The 23,920-nt window shown below is 42.9% G+C and overlaps 1 long non-coding RNA gene across 1 annotated transcript; it reads left to right on the top strand.

Moving 5' to 3' along the window:
- The first annotated feature begins 20,347 nt into the window (after nt 1-20,347).
- LOC141602413 (uncharacterized) lies at nt 20,348-23,671 on the top strand. The gene is made up of 4 exons (XR_012524434.1): nt 20,348-20,502; nt 20,602-20,669; nt 21,805-21,891; nt 23,373-23,671. It is a non-coding gene; the product is annotated as an uncharacterized LOC141602413 (long non-coding RNA).
- Nucleotides 23,672-23,920: the final 249 nt, after the last annotated feature.

The raw sequence follows: 23,920 nt of genomic DNA, 5'->3' as shown, positions 1-23,920 counted from the left end.
CTTTCCGAGATTCACTTCCAAAGAGTCTCCGAAACCCTATTCCTTCACGTGATTAGTATAAATAGGAGCTTTCGTTCCTCATATTTCTCACGCGAGTGTCCGCCCTTCTCTTCTCCCTTTGCATTCTAGACTTCGTTCTTACTAATTGGCGCCTACGTGCTTGGACTTCCGACCACGTAAGCTCGGATCTTCCGGTACCACCTCTCCGTTGCATGACCGACCAATTTGACCACTACACTCAATCAATCTAATTAATCAACTTGTTAAAATCGTTTTCCTCTTACGAGGGCACTCTTTCCTTGCATTCGCGTCGAGCATCACTAATCGATCTTCTTAGTTCTTCTCGTTCCGTCAACATGTAAGTCTGAGGGTGTATTAATTCCTTTTATTTATTGTATTTTAATTATCGTATATCAATTGTAAGGTTTATGTCGAGAACACCATTAAAATCGATTTCTAAAACCGTCTTTAAAAACCTGTTTTTGCGGATTTCCAGTAGATAGACGTCGAGAAAAGACGCAGCAACTGCTGCGCCTCTTCGAAGGAGCGCAGCGCCTGCTGCGCCTCTTCGTGAGGCTGCAGCAGTTCCTGCTTCTTTTCTTCTTCCTCCGTCCTCTGAAATTCGTATCAAATTTATTTCTTTTGTTTTGTTCGTCTGTTAATTCTTCATCATGATAGTTTAATAATTCATGTGTATATTAACCGTCATCGTTAACATGTTTTAATTCGTCATAAATCCGACTTAAATCCCTAATAATCAATATTTGCGGGTTTTTCGTCATTAAATTCAATTCGGGTTTTAGAAATTCAATTCGTTCATATTGAGTTTCTGGGATTCATTGTTGATATATTTTCACCTGTTTGTTCGTTAATCCGTCATTAATTCATCGTCAATTCATCGTATTTAGTTTAATTTGTTTAGTTTGTAATTATTAATCATTCATTAACATCGACCCTTCACATAATTAATCCGTCTTATTTCCGTCTCATCCATGTTTTATTGTTTTATGACCTCAATCATATGTAAATAATTCATTAATCACTTTCATCCGAGTCTAAAATCGCAATCAATCCATTAATTTACCAATTAACATTAACGTTTTGCAGTTCCGGCTTCACAGCCAGAGTTCACCCTTGGAACAGACGCAGCAACTGCTGCGCCTCTTCCAAAGGGCGCAGTGCCTGCTGCGCCTGTTCCAGGATGAGTTCTGTCTCTGAACTCCTTTTCTGCCTTGACCTAGTTTAATTAGCTACGTATTAATCAACTAATATCCGTATTACCACCTTCTGATCTGTCGTGTTTTTATTCTTATTTCCTTTTTATCAAATTATCCGTTTTAAAGGTATTTTCGACATAAATCGCCTATTCCAATGTAATTATTGTAATTTCCATTATTGTAATTTATATTCATTGTTCTTATTTCTTTTATTCATTTGTATGCTTTCCCATGTAAATTGAATATTAAATCCAACTTCGACCAAATTGTATGCTAATTACGTGTCAACCGACTTAGCTAAATTTTCACATGTTAGGATTAATCTATGGATGTTGCATTGCATGCATATAGCCGACGATATATCAAGTACGAATAACTTCCCTAATCATTAGTAGAGGCCGCTATCGAGGCGGGCGGGATTAGGTGTTCGATCAAAAGAGCTTCCTAATACGTACCCTCACCCCTTACTCCAGATCTCCGTGAGCACCCGTGTTCATTGGCATCCACGAGAGTCATTCTAGACATAGAATGCTAAGGGTAACGATTGCTTAGTGTTCATGTCACTACTTTATGTCTTGACATGACATGAGGTATTCGAACGGTTCCAATTTCCCATAAAAATTGGTGGCGACTCCATACAAAATGCAAACGCTTGTTTCTCGCTCCTCACCAAGCGCCCCGTGGGCGGCCCGCTGTCCACGCTTTGGCGACTCATTGGGAATTACACTTACGTGTAGCTAGGGTGAAACTTGAACAAGGTTAGGGAATAAGTTTGTACGAGACAATTGTCGGTTTTCATAACTCGGTCTTCCTAGACCGTTTAATTCGGCCTTCCTAGGCCCAACCCAACCCATTCGACCAATCGTCCCGTCTAAACGGTCCTAATTCTTATTTGGGCCTAAAGATGGATAGCGATTGACGTCATCCATACCATGATGCTTACTCTTGTTTGTATCAAGGGCCTTCACTACTTGAGGAAATGGACTAGGAATCGGCCTTACTCTTGTTTGGCACGAGCCTCTCCACAGACTTCAGGTTTGATGGTTCGGTATGGCAACCCACCCTTTAAACCAAAACCCTTCTAAATGCACTCAGCATCCCGTTATAATGCTTGTATAAATAAACCTTACGTGATCACCATTTCAAAACAAATCATGACGAATTTTCAAAAAATCAAAACCCAATTTCAAACAAGAATTTCGAAATAGGGCCTTTAATTAGTACAAAATCCGGTCAAAACTCTGTCCGTTTGTCGTGTCAAAATTCGGGCCACAAGCCCATTCCAAACCTCACTTCGAGTCCACTCCTACAACTACACTACAGTTGACTAGGACACACATTTTCAAAGACCTTGTCTTTCTTCAAAACTCACTCAACACAAGTGGCACACACCCACTTCACGAGTCAAAACTTTTCCTCTTTTAGCAAGTGTGATGAAATGGTCGATCGTGTTTTGATTCGTCGCCGATCTCTTATTCAGTTTCCAAGATGCCTGGGTCAAGTGATGATACGAACCTCCAGCAAATTCAAGAAAGTAATGATCGAATCCTAGCCGAGCTAGCCCAAATGCAAGTTACCCAAAATCAAACCTATGACCGCCTTGAGCTCATCGAAGGCCGTATCTTTGACGTAGAGGGAAGATTGCCTCCCATTAAAGGTGAAGTACTATTTTCCGATGACGAGTCTAAGGATGAGAATCCAATCATAGGGACAACCGCAGCTGAGAAAAGACTCCAATATCTAGAGGAGCAATTGATGTACCTTAAGGGGGATGACATTTATAGGGAAAACAATCGCAAGTATGAAGCCGTCAATTCCAAATTGCCGACTAACTTTAGCATGACGGATATCCCTAAGTTCAAGGGGCACGAGAACCCTTTAAACCACATCCGAGCTTTCAAGGATTACATGTCTATCAAAGGCATCAAACCCGAGATGTTCTTAAGGATCTTTCCTTCATCTCTCGATACCATCCCGAAGCAATGGTTCTATACTCTAGATCACAAGAAGGTCGCTACTTGGGAGGACGCCGCCATCGAGTTCTCGAAGCAATATGCGGATAATGCTGAAATCCAAGTCAATATGCGTACTCTAGAGGTTCTTACCCAAAATGACAAAGAAGGATTCACCGACTTCCTAAGTAGGTGGAGGAAGACTAGTACTCAATTAGTAGAACGCCCGGATGAGGCTACTCTTGTAGAAAAGTTTGTGGACAATCTCAAACCCATATATGCCAACCATTTGAGATATCAAAACATCAAGACTTTTAAAGACTTAACCGTGTTAGGGACACGAATTGAAGATGACATCCGCAAGGGACTCTTGTCCAAAACGGTAGGTCGAGGATATCAAGGGTCCACAAGTCGTTCATACGGCTCTACTAGCAAGACCGACGAAGTTAACCTTCTCGAGCCTTCCAAGAAAACTAGCCCACCAAGGAAGTTCACAAACCTTGGGGATACATACTCCAATGCTCTAAAAAGGCTAATGAAGCAAGGCAAACTCCAACCCATTGGACCTACTCCCGAACCCGAAAGGAAGTCCAAGTTCGGGATGAAAATTCCTCTTGAATACCATAGGGGCAAAGGGCACGACACAGAAAAATGCTACAAATTGAAACATGTGCTACAAGATATGATTGAAGATGGTCGGCTTCCAATCCCACCGGGAGGTAAGCCCAACAACACTGAGAATCCTCTTGGAGTTCTAGTGATTACAAGTGACGAATCTACCTTAGATTGCTCACACCTCATCTCTCCCACCGAAAATGAAATTCATGCAATTGAGAAAGAAAAGCTCTACTCCACTATCTCCCCTACAATCTCCGACTTCATCACATGGGCAAGGAATGTAGATATGCAAGTGTGGGAACTAGAAAACATGGTAACAATCTTGCGCAATCCCAATGCAACACCTAAAGAGCGCGTACCATTGATCTTCTCTCAAAATGCCACTATGCAAGAAGTAGTCACCGTGGTCGATAAACTAGTCGATCAAATCATACGACTAGAAAGTGATATCATGAGAATGAGGGAACTAGCCGCAATCAATGGGGTTTGGGCCGATGACGACGAGGACGAGTATCTCATCGAAAACTCCTTAGTCAAAGAAATAGTCCAAAATGGTGAAGACCAAGATGTGGATCACCTAAACCGCTCGGGTCGTCCATACCAAAGCACTACTCAAAACGGTCCAACCAACGTCATCACACCAAATGACAACGAAGATGACCCCACTGATCATTTGCTCAAGCAATTACAAAGAACCAAGGCTGATCTTTCAGTCTGGCAACTAGTGGCAAGCTCATTTCCACACCGCCAAGCTTTACTGCAAGCTTTGGCCAAATTGAGTGTAGCACATAACTCTACTCCTGAAGATGTAGTCAACTTGGTCTTCCAAGAATCACCCAAGCTAAGTAATCCTGTTACTTTCTCGGACGAAGACTTGCCACCTTTCGGCGCCAGTCACAACCTTGCTCTATACATCACTGTCATTTGTCTAAAGAAAAATGTGCCAATGACCTTGGTAGATGATGGCTCCGCGGTCAACGTCATACCCCTCAAAACGGCATACAAACTAGGCATGAAAGAGTCGGACTGGACTCCCACCAATCAAGGTGTACGTGCATATGACGGTACACGACGAAAAGTGGTAGGACTTGCTAACCTAACCATAGCAACGGGACCAATCGAACGAAAGGTCAACTTCCAAATAGTGGACATCGAAGCTTCATTCAACATACTTCTGGGAAGGCCTTGGATTCATGCTTCCAAAGCGGTAACATCCACCCTTCATCAAAAGATCAAGATCCCACTAAATGGCAAAGTAGTGACGATCACTTCGTCACCCATCAAGGCAATAATCGAGAAGCAATCAAATAATCAAGTCCTTGCGGATCCCATATACGAACTTGGGGGCTTCCAAAGTGTAAATGTCATAGAAAGTGAGTTGGCACCCTTATACTATAATCCCTACTCTAACTTGGTGGTCAACCACATACTCAAAAATCAGGGATACTTCCCTGGAATGCCTTTGAACCCGATTCGGAAGAACACCTTCGCGCCATACAAGAAAGGCAACTCATCAAGAATACCACTTGGACTAGGGTACAAACCCACAACAGAAGAAGTTCTCGAAATGCTCGCCCAAGTCCAAAATCGCAAGTATGTAGGAGTCCAAATGAGGCCATATCTCCCTACCTTGAATGGATACTTCGTTCAAGAAGGAAGTTCGGAACTCTTTCATGGATTTCCCAAACCTTGGCATTACCTCGAGAGGAAGTTAGCCGGAATCGAGATCTTTCACGATTGCTACTTCATCCCTCCAGAAACGGTTCCTACCGTCAAAACCCGTCAAGCACCTTGCTTAGACAAACAAGCTGTTAGCCTCCTGTTTGGAGAGGACCGATTTGTTAGGGCCGCACAGGATGAGATCATTACTACAATACTTCAAGACGATCGCTTCAACCCCACCGCATTGATCACAGAAATCGACACAAAGCAGCAGAAAGGATGGAGAAAATCAATCAAATGGACCAACAATCAAGGAAGACTCTTCAAGCTCACCACTGGAGAAGGAGAGATGTTCAAAGAAGAACCAGAGGACGACGAGTTCGAATCAGAGTCAGAGTCGGAGTCGGAGTCAGAGTCAGAGTCTAGAGAAGTCATTAGAGAATCTACTCCTGTCGTCATCCCCACTCCCTTCGTTTCTCCTAGCTTATCTTCAAGTAGTCACAGTAGTTCGGGAAATGCCCCAATTACTGTCCCTTTACCGCCACTGACCATGGATCAGTTGGCTTCTTTGTTTCAACTTTACTCAAATCTTAATATGAATAAATCAGGTTCTGCTTACTCTTTGCGTTATCTTGAGTGCAATTCTGTTTATGATGATACTGAGGATGACCAAGACCCAGACTTGACCGAAATACCTCCCTACGTAGCCAAAGAAATACTACAAGAAGGGGAAGGGGGACCAGTAATTGAGGACACCGAACCCATCAATGTAGGAACTGAACTAGAACCCAAAGAACTTAGGATAGGGACTACCTTGAGCTCTACCGAAAGGGCCGATTTCATAGACCTCCTGAATGAATTCAAAGACGTCTTCGCTTGGTCCTACAAAGACATGCCAGGGATCGACAGGGATATCGCCGAACATAGAATTCCGATTAAGCCAGGTTTCAAACCTGTGAAACAGAAGCTTCGACGAATGAGAACAGAGTGGGCTCTAAAGATTAAGGAAGAAGTTGACAAACAATTCAAAGCCGGGTTCATCAAAGTTTCCGAGTATTCTGACTGGGTAGCTAACATAGTACCCGTGCCCAAAAAGGATGGGAGAATCCGAGTTTGTGTTGACTTTAGGGATTTGAACAAAGCGAGTCCAAAAGATGACTTCCCTCTGCCTCACATCGACATATTAGTGGACAATACTGCAGACCACGCATTACTATCCTTCATGGATGGATATGCGGGTTATAACCAAATCAAAATGGCCATGGAAGACATGCATAAGACCGCGTTCGTCACCCAATGGGGAACCTATTGCTATACAGTAATGCCGTTCGGATTGATCAACGCCGGAGCTACATACCAACGCACCGCAACTACACTCCTACATGACATGATGCACAAAGAAGTTGAGGTATATGTAGATGACATGATCGTCAAATCCAAGGAGAGAGAGGGACATATTGCGAACCTTCGCAAGTTCTTCGCAAGGCTACGGAAGTACAACATGAGACTCAATCCTCAGAAATGCACATTTGGGGTAACGTCTGGCAAACTCCTAGGATACGTCGTTAGCCAACGAGGTATAGAAATAGATCCTTCCAAAATCAAAGCTCTGATTGAAATGCCACAACCTCAAACAGAAAAAGAAGTCAGAGGATTCCTGGGAAAAGTTCAATACATAAGTCGATTCATATCGAAACTTACGATGATTTGCGAGCCTATCTTCAAGAAACTCAAGAAAACAGACCACACCATGTGGGATGATGATTGTCAAAAGGCGTTCGACCGAATCAAGGAGATATTGGCCAAACCACCAGTGCTCATGCCACCACAACAAGATCAACCTCTTGGTTTATATCTCACGGTAACCGAAACCGCCATGGGTGCCATGTTAGCTCAAACCGTAGGAAGTGAAGAAAGAGCTATTTACTACCTAAGTAAGAAGTTCTTGGAATACGAGTGCAAATACTCACAACTCGAAAAGACATGCCTCGCTCTTGTGTGGGCAACGAAGAAGCTACGTCACTACATGCTTAGCTACTCTGTCAAGATATTCTCCAAAATGGATCCAGTCAAATACCTCTTCGAGAAACCCGTCCTCAACGGACGCCTGGCAAGATGGACCATGATGCTCTCGGAATTTGACCTCAAATATGTGCCACTGAAAGTTATAAAGGGTCGCGCCGTCGCCGAATTCTTCGCAGAAAATCCCATCAACGACGCACAAACCATAGATACTTGGTCATTTCCCGACGAGGATATACTTCAAACAAATGTAGACTCTTGGGATCTATACTTTGATGGAGCATCAAACCTAAGAGGATTTGGGATAGGAGTGTTGCTCATTTCTCCTGAAGGCGAGCATACACCGATTGCTGTCAAACTCGACTTCGAGGTGACAAACAACGCCGCAAAGTATGAGGCTTGTCTAATTGGACTACAAGCGGCAGTAAGCTTAGGCATCAAAAACCTCCGAGTGCACGGGGATTCGTCACTGATCATCAACCAAGTTACGGGATCCTGGAAAATCCGAAGTGAAAGCCTAGCACCCTATCAGGCTAGGATAGACCAAATCGCTCAATTCTTTGATCACGTAACCTACTTACACCTACCTCGAGAAGAAAATCAATTTGCAGACGCTCTTGCGAAACTTGCATCTTTGATAAACATGCCAGATTACATGATGGAAATGCCTTTGTGTATCGAACGACGATCGGAGCCGGCTTATGTCCATCAAATTACCGATGAAGAAGAAATCGCACAGGAACCCTGGTTCCAAGCAATCCTGAACTTCAAACTTAATGGTACCTATCCACCAGATATGGACAAGAGGGGACAACGAGCTATACGCCTATTGTCTTCCCAATACATCCTAATGCAAGGAGAATTGTACAAAAGAACACCTCTTGGTGTAGTCCTACGTTGCCTTGATCATTCACAGGCACGAAAAGTGATGGAAGAAGTCCACGACGGAGAATGCGGTCCTCACATGAGTGGACCTATGATGGCAAAGAAAATCACACGTCTAGGGTACTATTGGACCACAATGGAATCCGATTGCATCAAATATGTGAGACATTGCCACAATTGCCAAATCTTCGGGAATGTACAACATGTCCCTCCTTCGTTACTATACACAATGACATCTCCTTGGCCATTCTCCGCATGGGGAATTGACATAATTGGGAAAATAACCCCAGCCGGAACAGGAGGTCACTGTTTCATCCTAGTAGCAATTGACTACTTCACCAAGTGGGTAGAAGCGGCTTCCTACACCGCTCTTACGGCCAAAAATGTGGCCAAATTCATACAAAACAACATCATCTGCCGATACGGTTGCCCACATGAGATCATTAGTGATAATGGGTCACACTTCCAAGCTGAAACCGAGCAATTGCTAGCCAAATACAAGATTAAGCATCACCACTCCTCGCCCTATAAGCCACAAACTAACGGCGCGGTGGAGGCGGCTAACAAGAATGTCGTCACAATCCTCAAGAAAATGACTGATAATTACAGAGATTGGCCAAGCAAAATACCCTTCGCTTTGTGGGGGTATCGTACATCAGTTAGGACGCCCACTGGGGCTACTCCTTTCTATCTGACTTACGGCATGGAAGCCGTACAACCAGTTGAGCTAGAAATACCATCCTTGCGTATTCTGCTAGAGAGTCAAATCCCGGAGGCCGATTGGAAGAAAGATAGATACGAAGAACTCATCCTCCTGGATGAACGTAGGCTACGTGCCTTACATAATGTCCAAACATATCAAGCACGTATCAAACGAGCTTTCAACAAAAGGGTTAGGCCAAGAAACATCAAAGAAGGAGACTTAGTACTCAAATCGGTCAGAGCTCTTTTACCTGTCGACCCAAGGGGAAAATTCAAACCTAATTGGGCCGGACCATATCTAGTCAAGTCCATACTCCCAGGGGGTGCGGTTAGAATCACAGACCTAGATGGGAATGAGTTCTCAAACCCCACAAATCTCGACCAACTGAAACGATACTATGCCTAGAATAGAATAAAAACGCGCCTCGCGTAAACCAACGTGTCGCTCTTGTGGCACTAAATAAACGGCCCCTGGCCCATTTGAATGTCACTATGCTCTTGCATCTTGGCAAACTTGTCATCCTCATATCATCAAACAAACTAAATTCGCACCTCCAGAGTAAGCAAAAGCTCATGCTTATTTTCTATGTTCATTACAAGCTCTTGCTTCGAACAATTATTCTTTTACATTTACTCGAACTACGCGCAAGGGTTTGATTTCGCTTTCTCTAAGTGAATACGTAGGCAATCCTTCACGGGATTCAACCCACCATTATATTTAAAATGTAAATAGAAGGACATTTGCATCGCATTTGAAATTCGACAAGAGTAATAAGTAGAAAATACCAACGGTTTCATAACCATTTAACCTCTTTATTTCATTCAATAATAATAGTACGACAAATAATAAAAAATAGATAGGCTAGGATTCTAAAAATCCCTCCTTTCTTATTACAACAATAATAATAATAATCTAATAGTAATAATAAGACTTGGGCTATTCCTCCATCTTTCCCTTGCCCTTGTCGTTCTTGTCATATTTCTTGTCACGACCTCGAGCCGGGCGCTCTTGCACCACTTCAGACCTAATCACCAACGGTCTTTCTCGAGGCCTGACTCTTCCATTCTTGCCAACCACCACCTCTGCGACAGGAGTAGTCTTCGATTTCTTCGAAGGATGCATGACTTGGAACCCGGCTTCTTCTTCTCCTTCTGTCAGATGCTTCTCCTTCTCTTTATCTCCCTCGCGCACCTTGTAATCGACGGGCTCGCGCTTCCTCAGTTTTTCGCGCTCTTCCGAAGTTGCAGCCTTTCTCCACCTCAGATAAGAGTCCGACACCCACAAGGCATTGGCGGAGAAGCTCAAGAACCACATGTTTCTTTGGGCCCACTTCATAGCCCACTCTCTTCGGCTTTCTGTAGTAAGCGCCATAGCGATCATGGAACGGTGTCAAGCCTAGGGATCATCTGCTTCAACCCGACTTGCCTCATCAATCTCTCAGGAAAGATGCATACCATAAACTCCAATCCAGGAATGCGCACGGACCTAGTAGGATCCAAAGAAGACACTCCAGTGACAGACTTGAGGTGCCACCACGGTACGACCCACCTGATCAACAGGCCATCATCACTCTTCAGCTTGTTCTTCCAATAGTCACAGACCCGGGTGAAGTCCACCATGTACAACCGCGTCCTCATCGCAATCATACGGGAATGATAAGAAAGTGCATGAACTGGGGGCTCGAGCAATCGGAGCCGTTCCATAAGCCAAACCTACCAAAAAACAGGTATTAGACACCCGCGCAAAAAAAAAAAAAAAAAAAAAAAAAAAAAAAAAAAAAAAAAAAGACGAAAAAAAAAAAAGAAAAAAAAAAGAAAGACAAAAAAAGAAAGGTGTCTTTTACCTGTAGGATAACGGGACTCCCCAGAAATGGAAGATCGCGGTTGGATTTCCTATTGTCCAAGCCCAAGATAATCTCCCCTAAGCATAAACAAGCTGGGCTCCTGCGCAGCTCCATTTGCTCAATAAGACCCAATAGACGGGGATCACCTCGCAGTTCTTCATCAACATGTCCCTGAAAGACATAAACATGAAGCAAACAGAAGCCAAATGCTCTCCTCCTAGCAACATAAGAGACAGTAGGGTCGGCCCTGTTGATGAATCGGTCTACAAAGTCCAACATTCTCACGCCTTTCGGGGTAACTAAGCGATCCACCTCGAGTCTAGTCAATCCAAGCAGGTCTCTGAATTTGGTCTTATACCCTTGAGCAGTAGAAGGGATGACAGGTAAATGTTCAGGGTCCCACCCGCCAATAGCAGCAATCTCCTCCGGAAAAGGACAAATATCACCTCCTGGGAACGCAAAAACATGATAATTTGGGTCCCAATAATCAAGGCAAGCATCTAAGAACGGTTTTACAACCTTAATGAGTTTCAAACTCAACAAAGACCCAAGGTTATAAGCACCCATATCGTGCTTCTCGATGTTCGAGAATTCATTGGTCCATTCCTTCAAACGGATCTCCAAAGTATTCATGATGATAATTTTCTCTTGAAAATTTATTTTGAGAATTTTATGTGAGGCGACGAAGAAGAGAAGGAAGAATTATATGGTTTAAAGCTTCGTCGACGCTCCTATTTATACTAATTGCTGTTTCCAAAAATCCGTCAGAACCGACCTGCTTGGGAACAGGCGCGACACCTGCTGCGCCTCTTCAAAGGGACGCAGCTCATGCTGCGCCTCTTCCCCAGCCTCACTTCTGTGATTTCCGCGTTTGGATCTTTCCTAATTCTATAAACGAATAATTTCCTATTCCTACGGGATCTTATTTTGATAAATCCGAGAAATTTACCATGCTTCAGGTTTCCTTAAATCGCGGGCACGCATTTCGAGACGACATCGACATTTTCCGCCATTTTCTCACACTTTTATATTTAGTTTTCATTTCTTTCTTTTTTATTTCAACATTTACTTAGTCATTTCATTTTCTTAAATTCTATTTTTTCCATTTTCTAACTTATAGATTTCTCTTTTTTTCTTTTTTTCGGGGGTAACCCTCCCTACCGTCCGGTCATTTCCGGCAATTTTTTGCATTTTTGCGTTCCTTTTGAGTCTCATTTTGCGCTAATTAAGGCCCTATGTGTATATAAAAATATATGTGTTACGTGATTTTCTATGTAAATTCCGGCAGCATGACGGCATAGACCGTTGTCTGCCAAACCTGTTCAAAAGCTAACCCGCAGGTACAAACAACACAACCCAGCAGCAAAAGGCACTCAGGCCGTCGTATATACAACAAAAAAGCAAATGTACAAGCAAACTGGGGGCTTCGCCCCAAACAGGTCCAAATGTGCAAGTAAACTGGGGGCTTCGCCCCAAGCAATTCCAAAAGTCCGAGTAAACTGGGGGCTTGCGCCCCAAACAAGTCCAAAAATGTTCAAAATCAAGTCTACAAAACTACGCAAGACTACTGCTGGGCACCCTCCAACTCAGCAACCCTCGCCGTAAGAGCGGCAATCTCAGCATCCTGAAACTCGAGCTCCCTCAACAAGCGAGCTGTCTCCTCCCGAGCCTGGGTCAACTCTCGCTCCGACTCACGGCCAGCCTGTAAACAACAACAGATTGGCTCATGTCAATCAATCCAAACAAAATTGGAAATCAAAAATCAAAAGAGATCAAATGAGGTTCATACCTGACGATCTCGACCACCGACGAGTGCCTCAATGGCAGTAGCTCGCAGCCGGTTGGCCACCCTCCATAGTGCCACGAACCGAGATGGCGCGACCTGCATTTCAAAGAAATTCTCAGCAAATTGAACAAGTTTAATCAAATGTGTTCTTACACGAAAGGTAAATAAGCTGGAGGCTCACCCTCCGAATCGATCTTTGTCCTCTAGGCCAGCATCCCTCACAGCTACGTCAAAGTCACGCAGCTCGGAGATCGTCGTCCTCCCGGTCGCGTCAGTGTACTCGAGGGTCTCGGGATACACTGGGGGCTCGATGCCCGCCGCCTCAACCTCCTGAAAAGACAAATAACTCTCATTAATCGATGATCTTTCGTCGTAATTCCCGAAGTCAATAAAAGGATACTCACCACTACCGGCCAATACGCCAACCTCCCGTAAAGGAACGCCGAGTAGTCCTCGCCAGGCAGAAGAAGGTCGTCGACACTGGCACCAGCCAAGTCCGCCTCCCTCTCAGCCTCAGTAGGCTCCCTGAACATCGTCCTCGGAGGATCAACGGGAACCGTCAACGCATCCCGAGAGCACTGACAAGCCAAACGCTCGCCCAGATACCATACAGGACCCATCGACGTCCACAGCAGCAGCCGACTCGAGCTCCTAGGTCGAAGGACCTCAGCGACAAAAGGAGGCGCCTCAGCGTACTCCGCCCAAGGTCTGGGCACCCACTGCGACAAGATATAGCAAAGATCATTCCTATGATCAGATGAAGGAAAAGCAAAAGAAATATAAAAGAATAATGCAAATGGGATGCTTACGCTGCTCAGCTGAAGGGCGTTCACGTCCCGCCGGTAGACGTTGTGCGAAGAACGCTTGCTCTTCGTCCGGCACATGACCCAATCCCTCACCACGGGGTAGGCCCTTTCCAGTGGATCCGTCCTCTTCGGCGCGAGACTCGGGAAGTAGGAGTACACCCACGCCTGTAAAACAGAATGATCAATAAACGGTCCTCCGTAATTCGATTAAGAAAGGAATTTGCTATTAGAAGGAAGGTTCATACCTCCAACAGTAATCCAGGTCCGACGGCACCAGGAGAAGTCCCCTTCTCCATCAACTCCGGACGAACCATGGCCCTCATGAAGCGGATGAGGACCGCAAAACCAAAGATGACCCGGTCCCCAACGCCCTAGGGAACTCGGGTCGAAAAGAAAGGGAAGAAGCTTCGTCGACAACCTCTCGCCCTTGTCTCCGAGGTAAATCGAAGACAAGAACCACCAAAGCCACGACGAGCCCTCTCCGCTCACTGTACAAGGAGGAGGAGCCGTCTCCCTCCCATCGATCACCACCGATGCCGGGGTCTTCCCCGCAAAGTAATCTCGAACGTAGGTACTGGGTACCAAACCCGGCACCGCAACAGCCTTCGGCGACAAGTTCCAGCCGATCAACCTCCGCGCCTCGGCCGAATCCGCCCTCATGCCAGTCTCCGGCCACACCATCTCCTCGGTCCCGCACGGCAGACCAGAAATCATGCCGTAGTCCTCCAAGGTAACTCCCACCTCACCGAAAGGCAGGTGAAACGTGGAAGTCGTATCCCAAAATCGATCCAAGAAAGCGCGGACCAGGCTAAGGTTGGCCCGCAACTTCCTCTTCACGATATCCCTCCAGACCTGAACCAGAGGACCAAACGCTCCACGCTCGATCATGGCCCTCTCCTCCGCCGACAGCCGCTCGTAATGCTCCATCGCTGTCGTATACCCCGAGAACGACCGGATGTTCCCGGCCTCCTGTTATGATTCGAAATAAAGCTATCTTTAGTTTTGAGTAAATTCGAAAGAAATTTGAACAAAATAGAAAAGGATAGGTAATGAGTTAGGGAATTCCTATTTACCAAGCTCTTCACCGTCCTGTAGGACAAGTGACCCTCTGCAGCCCACACAAGGTGCCTACTCTCCCAGGTCTCAGCCCACGCAGGAGCTCCTCTCAGCTGACGACCCCCTCGTCCGAGGTGGGCCCGTCTCGGAATCTCCTCCTCATCAGCGGCCTCCTCCTCGGGAACCTCGTCCGCAGCAGCCATCACCGCGTCGGTGAAAGCCTGCTCTAAAGCCTCCTCAACCGCACTAGCGTCTACCTCCATGGGAGTCCTCCCAGAAGTAGAAGCATCGTCACCTGCAACGTTAAAGTGAATTCAGGCCGCGTCACGTGACGACGAGCCTTGGTTAAGAAGTATTTCGAGCCTTCAAGGCCCAGGAATTCCCCATTTATGGCCATCCTTGGCCATGTTCTCACCAACCCAATCACTCATGTGACAAATTGGGTCAAGTCAAAGCCTAGTTCCGGGTTCGAGTCGAAAATTCGGCAGCATTTCGCTATAATGGCGGTTATGCCCTAGGAAAGTGTCCTGAAAAAGTTGTCACAAACCAAAATTCCGAGATGGTAGAAAGTTTACCCCTCATCCAAGGGTCCCAAATATCAAGATTCATCACAAATGGGTAATCCTAAGGCCATTTTCGAAGCAATTTACGGTCTAGCTGTGAAACCGTCTCAAAATCCGCTCAAGGGCTCAAAACTTGATGAAAACTCAAAGTAAATACATGGTTATGTTCCTAACATTATCTATTATCCATTCCTAGCATCAATTTGGCACGACAAATCCATTGGGGGAAAAGCCCCAAATTTTCGATCAAAAGGGTCGAAAACCCTAATGTTCGCGGCTCAAAATTCAACAAATATGGAAGATTAATGCAAGATTAAAGCACATACCTCGATTAGTCATATTTTAAGCAAGCTTTTGAATCCAACCTCGACGAAAATGGTGAAGATTTGAGAGAGAATGGAGTGATTTATGTTTCGAATAAAATGAACATAAACCTTCTAACTTTCGCGTTTTTACGCAGAATTGCCAAATTGGGGAACAGACGCAGCAGGTGCTGCGCCTCTTCCAAGAGACGCAGCTCTTGCTGCGCCTCTTCCTCGTTTCCTTCCATATGGATTTTCAAAAATCCGTTATGGGTTCGTTATTCGTGGGCCCATCTTTGGTGCGCCTCTTCCTCGATGACGTTTTATCGTTTTGGTCCGTTTCGACGATTTTCTTTCGTTCCGGCCCATGTTTTACCCAGCGCGACAATATTTTGCACTATTGTCCAAATTCCTTTTATCCCGCGCAGCAGTATTTCGCAGTATTGTTCCAATTTTTATCCAGCACGGTAGTATTTTGCAGTACTGCTCACTCAAGACTTTCTTTCTACGACGATCAAGATGTTCCTGGTCGTCTGTCCCCAGCGCAGTAGTATTTTGCAGTGCTGCTCACTCAAGGTTTCCCCTACGACGACCAAGATGTTCCTAGTCGTCGGTATGTTCCCCAGTAAGAGTTCGCTTGAGACCAACGCAAGCAGATTCAACCTCCAAATTTCGCCAGAGTTCGCTTGAGACCGACGCAAGCGGATTCCCCAGCAGTTTCTACCGACGTCCTGCTGTTTTCAACATCTCTTGTTCCCCACGAAGTTCGATTAAATCTCAGGTATGGTCTCTTCTTATGGCTGGCGAGCTTCCTTACGTAGTCTAATGGACTTTAAACGACCCTCCCCGATAGTCGACAGACTCTAAAATGTTCCCGACGACAGGTCCTTGGTTCAGACCCCTTGAGCCGCCTCGCGTCGTCAGGTTGTAATCTTCGATTGACCTGATGGCTATACTTTGACTTTCGCCTTGTCCAAGCCTCAGTCAAAGTGGGGGCTCTGTAGACACCTCGTTTCTGCACCTCCCGCAAACCACCCGGTGATGATTGGGCCGCATGTTTGATTCGCGGAACGATTAGTGACAGTTCGTAAGATTATCGTCAAGTGATTGCTCAAATATTAATGTCAACCTCTTAAATGTCATCTACGTCCCGATACGGTCGTTTTGGCAGTAATTAGAGTACATTCGGAGTCCGGGTCAAAAACCGTCTCCATTTTCTGATAGCTGTTAAATCCCGAGTCAGAATGTTCTGGAATGTACCGGATATTTCTATTCCATATTTCACCAATTTTATCTTTTGGCAAATAATATCCCGTAATATTTACATAAGATATTCATAAGATAATCGAATTAATTCCGTCCTACCATAACTTAAACACGGAAATCTTTCTTAAACAGGAGGAAACCTCCTGGGAATAGACGCAACGGCCAGTCTTTGCGCCTCTTCCAAGAGACGCAGGGCTGCTGCGCCTCTTCCCGTGCCCTTCTTTGCATGATTTACGTATCTTTTTATATCTTTCCGAGATTCACTTCCAAAGAGTCTCCGAAACCCTATTCCTTCACGTGATTAGTATAAATAGGAGCTTTCGTTCCTCATATTTCTCACGCGAGTGTCCGCCCTTCTCTTCTCCCTTTGCATTCTAGACTTCGTTCTTACTAATTGGCGCCTACGTGCTTGGACTTCCGACCACGTAAGCTCGGATCTTTCCGGGTACCAGCCTCTCCGTTGCATGACCGACCAATTTGACCACTACACTCAATCAATCTAATTAATCAACTTGTTAAAATCGTTTTCCTCTTACGAGGGCACTCTTTCCTTGCATTCGCGTCGAGCATCACTAATCGATCTTCTTAGTTCTTCTCGTTCCGTCAACATGTAAGTCTGAGGGTGTATTAATTCCTTTTATTTATTGTATTTTAATTATCGTATATCAATTGTAAGGTTTATGTCGAGAACACCATTAAAATCGATTTCTAAAACCGTCTTTAAAAACCTGTTTTTGCGGATTTCCAGTAGACAGACGTCGAGAAAAAGACGCAGAATCGCCGCGCCTCTTCGAAGGAGCGCGGCGCCGCTTCTTTGCGCCTCTTCGTGAGGCTGCAGCGAGCTCTCGCTTCTTTTCTTCTTCCTCCGTCCTCTCAAATTCGTATCAAATTTATTTCTTTTGTTTTGTTAAATCATAATTCTTCATCATGATAGTTTAATAATTCATGTGTATATTAACCGTCATCGTTAACATGTTTTAATTCGTCATAAATCCGACTTAAATCCCTAATAATCAATATTTGCGGGTTTTTCGTCATTAAATTCAATTCGGGTTTTAGAAATTCAATTCGTTCATATTGAGTTTCTGGGATTCATTGTTGATATATTTTCACCTGTTTGTTCGTTAATCCGTCATTAATTCATCGTCAATTCATCGTATTTAGTTTAATTTGTTTAGTTTGTAATTATTAATCATTCATTAACATCGACCCTTCACATAATTAATCCGTCTTATTTCCGTCTCATCCATGTTTTATTGTTTTATGACCTCAATCATATGTAAATAATTCATTAATCACTTTCATCCGAGTCTAAAATCGCAATCAATCCATTAATTTACCAATTAACATTAACGTTTTGCAGTTCCGGCTTCACAGCCAGAGTTCACCCTTGGAACAGACGCAGCAACTGCTGCGCCTCTTCCAAAGGGCGCAGTGCCTGCTGCGCCTGTTCCAGGATGAGTTCTGTCTCTGAACTCCTTTTCTGCCTTGACCTAGTTTAATTAGCTACGTATTAATCAACTAATATCCGTATTACCACCTTCTGATCTGTCGTGTTTTTATTCTTATTTCCTTTTTATCAAATTATCCGTTTTAAAGGTATTTTCGACATAAATCGCCTATTCCAATGTAATTATTGTAATTTCCATTATTGTAATTTATATTCATTGTTCTTATTTCTTTTATTCATTTGTATGCTTTCCCATGTAAATTGAATATTAAATCCAACTTCGACCAAATTGTATGCTAATTACGTGTCAACCGACTTAGCTAAATTTTCACATGTTAGGATTAATCTATGGATGTTGCATTGCATGCATATAGCCGACGATATATCAAGTACGAATAACTTCCCTAATCATTAGTAGAGGCCGCTATCGAGGCGGGCGGGATTAGGTGTTCGATCAAAAGAGCTTCCTAATACGTACCCTCACCCCTTACTCCAGATCTCCGTGAGCACCCGTGTTCATTGGCATCCACGAGAGTCATTCTAGACATAGAATGCTAAGGGTAACGATTGCTTAGTGTTCATGTCACTACTTTATGTCTTGACATGACATGAGGTATTCGAACGGTTCCAATTTCCCATAAAAATTGGTGGCGACTCCATACAAAATGCAAACGCTTGTTTCTCGCTCCTCACCAAGCGCCCCCGTGGGCGGCCCGCTGTCCACAACATCACATACTACACACAAAAACCCCCAATCTCCAAATTAGGGTTTAACCAAAACAAGGGAAAGACAATAAAAAGGGTACGTAGATCTTACCCTCGACGCAAGGAACTCAACGATACGAACAACGACAAGAACTGACCGTCTGAACTCCGGGAATTGCTAAGAATGCGATTAGGAAGATGAACTTGTTGCTTTCTTTCTTAAACAGGGTTTTAGGTTTTGTAAAAGTGATTTAAAACAATGACGACGATACTTAAATACCTAAATCGCATAATTAACAAAACCCGAGAAAATCCCCCGTAAAACCGGACACTCGATCGAGTACCCAAGGTACTCGATCGAGTACTCGATCGAGTACCCCACTACTCGATCGAGTACCCAACAGGTCAGAAACTATTTTATTTCGCAAAACTCCCTTACTCGACAGAGTAAGGCCTACTCGATAGAGTACCCCAAGACTCATAAATACGGAGTATTACAGTCTTCCCTCCTTAAAAAGAACCTCGTCCCCGAAGTTCAACCCATACATAAAAACAAACATACTAACTCGATCAAGACACAACAACGTGATTAAGAACTCAAAACAAAGCTCCAACCCAAACATGAACTCGTAACACCAACTCCACTAACTATTCCTACCTCCACAACATGGTTCACGATATCGTATCAACTCCATTATATCTCTCTCAACACTAACTCCATACCCTACCAAAATACTCATAACATGAAACGGAATGTTACATTCTACCACCCTTAAAAGGAACTTCGTCCTCGAAGTTTACTCACACTCATAAACATCCTCATCCAACTGCCAAGACTATCGAACTCATAACCATCATCATCCATGTAACACCCCGTATTCTATTAAGTTGACTAAAATTCTTTTAATTGCTATTTTGAATTAAATTACATCATTTAACGATTTATATATATATGCTTAGCTAATTAATTAATTTCATCATAATTCGATACGTTAATTTTAATAATAATTAATAAGTTTATTTAAAGTTAGTTCGAGTTTATTGAAGTTAGTTCGGATTTATTTATTTAATAATTTCCGTTTCCTTACGAGTCCTTATGAAAGTTGTTTTAAGTGAACCCGAGATGGATTTTGGGAACAAAACCGTCCAATTAGCTATTTTGAGCTTATTTCACCAAAATAGCAATTTTTATTAATATCCGTTAGTTTCGTAAAAATCGCTAATAATTCCGATTCAAGCTGATATCGTATTATTTCCGTTAACTAGCTGAGTTTATTTTATTCTCACTCATTAAATTTATTTATTATTAATTCCGTTTTATTACCGAAACTTTTACTAAAAACCGATTTTATTAACTCGAGGCGGTTTTAAAAACGAACGAAATTACTTAACGATGAAGAAACGTACGTATAATTAGAAGCTAGCAAGCTAGCTGGTGTCTCATTATTATTATTATTATTATTATTATAATCCCACGTCCCCACCCCCCTTTCATTCTTCCTTTCTTTTTCGTTGAAATTGAATCAGCACTCAGCAGCAACAACAACATTCAACCGTACACCATTTTTTTTACAGACCTTAAAACCTCAGATCCCGTCCCATTTCTCAACCAAATTTAATAATTTTTACACCTTTAGCTTCCTCATTCCTTCCTCGTTCTTTTAAGGTAAGAAAGTCTCCTTTTTGTAGTGGTTTCGTCTTTCGCCGTCTTATAAAAGTGTCGTCTTTTAGCTTCTTTATTCCGTTTTCTTGCCCTTTTATGAAGGATTCGAAGACCCGGGGTGAGGCTCGTGCCTTGTGGACCATTTATTCGGAGAATAAGGAGCGTTTAAGGTAACGGTGATAGGATTATTCGTTACTAAGTCGATTTTGTATGCTAGTTTGTATATTGGATGCTTACTTGTGTTAAAGTTTCATTCTTTATGAAATTTCCATATTATTGTAGCATGTGACGGTCTTATACTAGATTTACTTATTAATTTTGAGAAAAGTTAGTACCTTTGGATTCATGGTGAAGTGGGTAATTATGTTGGGTAATTTAATTGGGTGAATATTATCATTTTAATGCTTAAAATTTCGTCTTAAGACGGTCACAAATGAGCTTCTTTAATAGTGAAAATGGGGTATTTGATTTGTTTTGGCACATTTCCCGGAAATTATAGGTGTTGAAATTGGGATCGTTTTTAAGGCCAAAAATCGGGACATCTTTGGGATCATTACAATGGGTTGTATGTATTTTAGGACTGAGTGTGGGTCATAAGGATTGGTGTTTGGAACGGGTGTGTGAGGGTCAAAGTCTGGGCTGTTTCGATTTTGTTCTTGGACCGAAATGGACTGGTATAACACGATTTTCTGGGTGGGAAATTCGACTGTTTTGAACTCGGCTTTGGAGCCGTTAAAGGGACTGAACTGGTCTCTGTTTTGATGGGTCTGATAAGTATTAACAATTATTTAAGTGTCGACGTCTCACGCTCCCAACTCTTCCAGGTTTGAGAATAGTGAACAAATTACTCCATGTCGCATTTAATATTAGAAATTACTGAATTACTACTATCGCCCGGAAAGATATCGCTTTGTATTATTGAATTGGGCTTAAACAGCTATCCCTTTGTATACGATTGATCTTTCCCCAGCTGTTTACATGTTTTCTTTTCAATGGGTTGAGTTGTGTTTGAAGTTATAAACCCGTCCTATGGACTGGTTGGTCACAAATGATTTTGGGTTATAATGGTGGTTTGTTTGGGATCGGCGGTGGGTCGCCGGCCTAGGCAAAGCGATGGCTTGGGTGAGTGCGCCTTAGCCATAGGTGGTCATTGAGGCGGAAATAGGGCTGCCCAAACGGTCCTCGAGTCGTGGTTATGGATTTCTTTAGGCGCCTAGTGTAGTTCATTTGAAATAATTATATTTCGGACTCATATTTTATATAATGATAATTCGTTAATATCGTCCTTTCACATAATTATTTTAGGTGACTCATATGTGGTTGAAGATGAAGAGTAATTTTGGGTTTTAGAAGCTTTCTCAAGTTTATTGCTTGTCTCTTTGCTAGCTTAAGGTAACTATTCCGAGTTACTCGATTTAATTAATGTCACATTAGTAGTTAATGTGTGCCTGTTGTTTGATAAGTGTTTAGGTGAATGAATAATGTTAGTAGTAAAGATAAAAAGGATGGTAAAATTGTGCTCATATTAATAGTTATCACATGTTAGGATAGTTTACAAAATGAAATTGTAATTAATAGGCTCAAATGAATTTTATAGCGATAATTGTAATGTTTTGTTGATTGTGCTTAAAATCGAGCCTTAGTCCCTTTGACGATGCGATGTCGATTAATTGAGTGATTGGTCACCGCAATTTGACTCGTACTGTCGCCGCAGGTCAGGTTGCGGGTAAAAATTCGGTTGGATGAAATTTTGAATGAATTAGATAGTCGGCCTTTTTCTTGTTTTAGGCCATTCATTATATTTTTATCTCACATGTGTAATTAGTTGATTTAAGTAGCTTCTTATATTGTAAAAACGGCCCTAGATTCCCCGAAGCCTTTAATTTGGTTAATATTGTTAGAATTGGAAATTGGTATTGAGGATTCTGTTGGTTTATCTCATTGATTAGACATTTATATAGCCTTTCACATGATAGAATATTAGATTTTATGTTGGTAAGTAGGACTTTTTGCCCTCTTAAGGTTAAGTGGGTGTCTTAATTGACTTGTGTGGTGAGTCGTGTGTGGTGTGGGCTAAAGTATTCAAGTCTGGGACTAGTGGGACTAGGTCCTAGGTGAGTACTTCGGCCTTCATCATAGATAGGTCTTTATAGTCTTGACGAGTATATGTTCACTGCTTGATAGCCTTTGTGTTCCCGACTAGTGGATTTATATCCAAGTTGGGGCATGACCTCAGGTACTTATTTTGATAGTATGGGGTCAACTTAAGTACTAGCCAACCCTTCGGTGGTGTCCTTAGGGTACTCACTTCACTTTGTTTTAAAAAAGTTGTGGGTCTTGGGTGCGGTGGTGTGTATCCGCATGTCTAGGTCTCATGTGATTTTAGGCTAGGGTTGTGTTGTCTCTTGGCCATGTTTTCTTAATAGTAACCGCTGAGCCAAGATACCGGTTCGATTACCTTCCCTACCTCGTGGTATAGACTCGAGTTACAAAGTGACTATTGACCGTACTAAGAACTTATGCCTGTCTTTGATATATTGCCCTTTCTTGTTTGATGATTCTATGAATCATAGAAGGTGAGATGCAAGCCGGCTATGGTTGATAGAGTTTGGATTCCTGGATGTTATGTGATTCACATGATAGTGTAGTATGAGTCGGTTTAGTATTCACTGGCTAGGACTATGTGTTGTTATATTGTAGTTCACATGATAAGCACGATTGTCTAGTATCTATATGCTAAGGCTATGTGTGATTCGTATTCATATTCTTATGTTTACATGTTATATTAATTATGACATTTCGTGGGTTTGGAGAACTCGGAGTTACTCCCCACTGACTGTGGCTTTCGTATTTGTATAAAATGCGAATGACAGGTAGGTGATGCATATATGGGGTACATGGACGAGCTAGCGAGCAAAGTAACCTTGGGACCTAGACTGGTTTTATTTCATTGTGACCTTAAACCCTTTTTGTGTCACATACATTTTAGGGACATATGTCTCCCTCTTTTTCTTTGGTTTGTATCACTTTATTCTCGCAGCTTTAGCATAGTTATGTAAATTAGTCTGTTAGCATTTGCAGGTGTTGGCATCCTCCTTCTGGAAATGTTTGTGAATGGTTTAGAAAAGTTTTAAAAATGACAGGTTTTAATTAGTTGAACCAATTACAAACATATCCTGTCAGTTTTTCTGTAGAATTACGTGTTTACTTTTCCGCAATAAATGAGGGTGTCACAGTTGGTATCAGAGCATATTTGCTCCCGACGCACGTTTGTGCACCCCACTATAAATAACTTGACCTTAAAATAATAAACTTGAGAGACGGGTAAGATGGGTAGATTTAGGATCTTATGTTGTAGTCTCTTTGTGTTTGCTCTTTGTTAGGTACTAACATGTTTGTTGATTGTCATTTAATAATTGTT

This window comes from Silene latifolia, chromosome 9 (genome assembly GCF_048544455.1).
Source record: "Silene latifolia isolate original U9 population chromosome 9, ASM4854445v1, whole genome shotgun sequence".
NCBI classification, from domain to species: Eukaryota; Viridiplantae; Streptophyta; class Magnoliopsida; order Caryophyllales; family Caryophyllaceae; genus Silene; species Silene latifolia.
Note: the sequence above shows the minus strand (reverse complement) of the source record. Positions and strands in the feature narration are given on the sequence as shown.